Raw genomic sequence first — 5,437 nt, 5'->3', positions numbered from 1 at the left:
TGTATCCTGCTACTTTGTTGAATGCATTTAGTAGTTTGTGTATGTGTGTAATCTTTAGGGTTTTCTACATGTAAGATTATATTGTCTGCAAACAGAGATAATTTCCCTTCTTCCTTTCCAATTTTTATGCCTTTTATTTCTTTTTCTTGCCCAGTGTCTCTGGTTAGGACTCTTCCAGTACTATGTCCAACAGAAGTGGTGAAACCAGGCATCTTTGTCTTCTTTCTGATCTTAGAAGAAAAGCTTTCAGTCTTTTGCCAATCAGGATAAAGTTAACTGTGGATTTTTCATATATGGCTTTTAATATGTTGAGGTACTTTTCTTCTGTTTCTAGTTTGTTGATTGTTTTTGTCAAGAAAGGTTATTGAATTTTGTCAGGTGATTTTTCTGCATCAATTGAGATGGTCATGTTTTTTTTTTCATTCTGTTACTATGTTGTATTACATTAATCCATTTTCATATGTTAAACCATCCTTGGAGTTTTTTATTCCAGAAGTAAATCCCATTTAGTCATAGTGTCCCTTTAATATGCTGTTGAATTTGGTGTACCAGAATTTTGTTGAGGAATTTTGGATCAATATTGATAAGCAATATTTGTCTGAAGTTTTATTTTCTTTCAGTGTCTTTGATGTCATGGTAATGTTGGCCTTATAGAATGAGTTTGAAAATGTTCCTTTCTCTTCAATTTTTTGTAAGAGTTTGAGAAGAAGTGGTGTTAGTTCTTCTTTAAATGTCTGGTAGAATTCACCAGTGAAGCTATCTGGTCCTAGGCTTTTCTTTGTTGAGGGGTTTTTGGTTCTGAATCCAATCTCCCTCCTACTGATAAGTCTTTTCAGAGTTTCTGTGTCTTCATCATTAAGTCTTGGTATGTTGTGTGTTTCTATGAGTTTGTCCACTTCATCTGGGTTATGTAATATTTTTGGCATGCAGTTATTCTAGTACTCTTTTTTTCTTTTTTTTGAGACAGGGTCTCACTGTCACCCAGACTGGAGTACAGTGGTGCGATCTTGGCTCACCACAACCTCTGCCTCCCAGGATCAAGCGATTCTCCTGCCTCAATCTCCCGAATAGCTGGGATTACAGGCACGCACCACCGTATTTTTAGTAGAGACGGGGTTTCACTATTTGTCCAGGCTAGTCTTGAACTCCTGACCTCAAATGATCCACCCCCCTCAGCTTCCCAAACTGCTGGGATTATAGAGGTGAGCCACCGCGCCCAGCCCTCTAGTACTCTCTTATAATTTTTTTTCTGTAAAGTTGAATGGCCCTTCTTTCATTCTGATATTAGTTATTTTACATTTCTCTTTTTTTCTTAAGTCTACGTAGTTAAAGGTTTTCAATTTTGTCGATCTTTTCAGAGAGCCAGCGCTTGGTTTTGTTGATTTTCTGTATTGTTTTTTCTATTCTCTATTTTATTTATCTTTGCTTTAATCGTTATCATTTCTATCCTTCTGCTAGGTTTGGGATATTTTTCTAGTTCCTTAAGGCGTAACATTAGGTTGTTGATTTCATATCTTTCTTATTTTTTAACGTGTTTACAGCTATGAATTATCTTAGCGCTGTTTATACTGCATCCCATAAGTATTAGTTTGTGTTTTTATTTTTATTTTTTTGCTGTTGTCTCAGGCTTACTGAACATATTATAACATTGCAGAAAGAGTCAAACAGTTCCACGTGGCATTTTAAAATTCATCCCAACTTCAGGCTGAGTGACCTGCAGGTTGGACAGACTGCCAATGTCCAAAAGCTTTAGCATTTCCCCAGTGTCAGAATTTACTTCAATGATCTCCTAATCCAGGACTGAGACCTCAGGAACAGAATTATCTCTCCTTTTTCTCTCCTCCTCCTAAAACGTGATGGAGATATTTCTCACTGGGACCCTCTGAATCCTCTGCATCAGATGTGTGACATAGCCTGCTATCTTGTTGCAGGACTTCCTACTGGAGATAATAGCAAGCTACACACACACACACACACACACACATACACACACACACACACATATGCTCATGTGGAAGTTGTTGCCCAGGCTCATGTAGTGCTTTTCTGTGATGATCCAGGCCACCTTATTCACGGCTTTGGTGTGAACATGACTCATCTTGGCGGGTCCTTGGTGAAAGAGGAAACCTGTTGTTGTTGTTTTTGTTTGGTTTTTTTATGGTAGCAACGGCCTTTATTGGCTGCAGCAGGAAGTGGAAGAGGGGATATGGTGTCTGCAGATTAGATCACTGCCCTCCAAAACAGCAGAAACCTGTTTTCATTTTAATTTGTCTGAAGATATTTTCTATTTTCCCTTGTGATTTCTTCTTTGACCCATTGGTTGTTTAAGAGTCTGTTGTTTAATTTCCACATATTTGTGGATTTTCAAATTTTCCTCCTGCTATTGATTTCTAGTTTAATTCCATTGTGATCAGAAAAGACATTGTGCGTAATTTTAATCTTCTAAAATTTATTAAGACTTATTTTGTGCCCTAACATATGATCTCTCCTGGATAATGTTCTTTCTTTCTCTTTTTTTCTTTTTCTTTTCTTTCTTTCTTTCTCTCTCTCCTTTCTTTCTTTCTTTCTCTTTCTCTCTTTCTTTCCTTCCTTCCTTCTTTCCTTCCTTTCTTTCTCTTTCTCTCTTTCTTTCCTTCCTTCCTTTCTTTCTTTCTTCTCTTTCTTGCTCTCTCTCCTTTCCTTTCCTCTTTCCCCGCCTCCCTCCCTTTCTCCCTCCCTCCTTTCCTTCCTTCCTTCCTTCCTTCCTTCCTTCCTTCCTTCCTTCCTTCCGTCCTTTCCTCCCTCCCTCCCTCCTTGCCTCCCTCCCTCCTTCCTTCTTTCCTTCCTTCCTCTCTCTCTTTCTCTCTCCGTCTGTTTCTTTTTTTTTTGAGAAAGGATCTTGCTCTGTTGCCCAGGCTGAAATGCAGTGGCACGATCATGGCTCACTGTAACCTTGACCTCCTGGGGTTAAGCAATTCTTCCTCTTTAGCCTTCTAGGTAGCTGGGACTACAGGCATTTGCCGCCACCACACCTGGCTAATTTTTTAAATTTCTTTTTGTGGAGATGGGGTCTCTCTATGTTGCCCAAGCTGGCCTCAAACTCCTAGGCTCAAGTGATCCTCCCGCCTCAGCCTGCCAAAGTTCTGGGATTACAGGTGTGAGCCACCCTCCCTGGCCTTTGTGCACTTGAGAAAATTGTGTATTGTGATGTTGTTGGGTAGATGGTCTGTATATATCTTTTAGGTCAAACTTGTCTAAAGCATTGTTCAAATCCCCTATTTTCTTTTTGATCTTCTGTCTGGTTGTTCTATCCATTATTGAAAATTGGGTTTTAAAGTCTTCTACTGTTATCGTAGAGCTATTTCTGTCTTTAATTCAGTTGATACTCATGTCATATAATTAGGAACTCTGATGCGTGGTGCATATATGTTTATAATTGTTGTGTCTTCCTGGTGAATTGACCCTTTTATCATTAAAATCGATTTTGTCTGATATTAACATAGTCATCCCTGCTTTGTTTATTACTATTTGCTTGGAATATCTTTTTCTATCCTTTCACATTTAACCAATGTGTATCCTTAACCCTAAAGTGAGTCTCTTATGCTGTAACATAGAAACACTGTTTTTTAAAGCCATTCTGCCAATCTGTGTCTTATTATTGGGTAGTTTAATTCATTCACATTTAAAGTAATTACCCACAGGGAAGAATTTACTATTGGTATTTTGTTGTTTATTTTCTGTGTGTCTTGAAGAATTTTTGTACATCATTTCCTCCATTACTTCCTTTCTTTGTGTTTAGTTGATTTTTTGTTGTGAGATGTTTTGATTCCTTTCTTATTTTCTTTTGTGTATGTTATATATGTATTTCCTTTGTGGTTACCATGAGGATTGCATATAATATCCCAAAGCTATAACAATGTATTTTAAACTGCTATAACTTCACTTGAATTTCAAACAAAAACCCTTCCTTTACAGCCACACCTCCTCCACTTTACATTATTGATATCACAGATTATATCTTTATATGTTGTGTACCCATTAACATAGATTTATAATTATTTCTTATGCTTTTGTACTTAAATTACATAGAACAACAAAATGTGAAGTTCTAAAATAAAATTGCAGTAATACTGGTTTTACACTTGCCCATTTATTTACCTTTACCAGAGAACTATATATTTTCACACAGCTTTTAAGTTACTATCTGGTGTTTTTTCATTTTAACTTCAAGGATTCCCTTTAGCCATTTTTGTAGGGAAGTCTAGTGATAATAACTTCTCCCAACTTTGCTTATCTAAAAATGTTGTAACTTTTTTCCTCATCTTTGAAGGATGGTTTTGCCAGATATAGAATTCTCCACTGGCAGGTTTTATTCTTCCAGTACTTTAAACATATTATCCCATTGCCTTCTGGCCTGCATGGTTTCTGCTGAGAAATTTATTGGTAATATTATTAAGGACCGCTTGTACTTGATGAGTTGCATTTCTCTTGCAGATCTGAAGATATCTTCTTTGTCTTTGGCTTTTTGACAGTTTGATTATAACACATCTTGGTGTGGGTCTCTTTAGATTTATCCAGTTGAAGTTCATTAAGCTTCTTGAATGTGTATATTCATGTCTCAAATATGGGAAATTTGGGGCCATATAATTTCTTAAAATCTCTCTGACCTTTTTTCTCTCTTTTTTTCTGGGACTCTCACAGTAATTGTATTGGGCCACCTGATGGTGTCCCACAAGTCTCATAGGCTTTGATCACTTTTTCCTGCACTCTTTTTTCTTTCTTGCCCATCAGACTCAAGAATTCAAATGACCTGTCTTCAAGTTTCTGGTTAGTTTTTTCTGCCTTTTCGAATCTATTATTGAATACTGATAGTAAAATTTTCAATTCAGTTATTGTATTTTTCAGCTTCAGCATTTCTGTTTGGTTCTTTTTATGTATACGTAATTTCTGTCTCTTTGTTGATATTCTTATTTTGTTTATATATCATTTTCCTGCCTACTTTTAGTTCTTTCTCCATGTTTGCCATTAGTTCTTTGAACATATATAAAGCAATTGTTTTAAAGACTTTGTGCAATAAGGCTGATGTCTGTGTTTATGAAGATTTATTTTGGTATTTTGCATTAGCCATGTTTTGCTATTTATTTGTATACTTTGTAATTCTTTGTTAAAAATTGGGCATTTGACAAAACAGCCACATTTCCCAGTCTTTGCAGACTGGTCTCATGCAGACCACTGCCAGGCATGAAGGCATAAGGTGTTCCCAGGTCTTTTCATAGGTGCAATCGTAGCACACTAGTGCCTCAAACTCCTGGGCTCAGACAATCCTCCTGCCTCAACTTTCTGAGTAGCTGGGACTACAGGCATGTACCATCTGCCTTTAAACGTCTTAATTTCCCCTTAGATTCTCCCCCTGCTTCCTCTCAAGGTCTTAGGTATTCTATTGTATTCCTTAATCAGT

General features: G+C 36.9%; 1 pseudogene; it reads right to left on the bottom strand.

Moving 5' to 3' along the window:
* Positions 1-1,660: 1,660 nt before the first annotated feature.
* On the bottom strand, positions 1,661-2,098 carry LOC131382460 (small ribosomal subunit protein eS17-like; annotated as a pseudogene).
* Positions 2,099-5,437: the final 3,339 nt, after the last annotated feature.

This window comes from Hylobates moloch, unplaced genomic scaffold (genome assembly GCF_009828535.3).
Source record: "Hylobates moloch isolate HMO894 unplaced genomic scaffold, HMol_V3 SCAFFOLD_24, whole genome shotgun sequence".
NCBI classification, from domain to species: Eukaryota; Metazoa; Chordata; class Mammalia; order Primates; family Hylobatidae; genus Hylobates; species Hylobates moloch.
The sequence above is the reverse complement of the archived record's forward strand: the minus strand, read 5'-3'. Positions and strand labels throughout refer to the sequence as shown.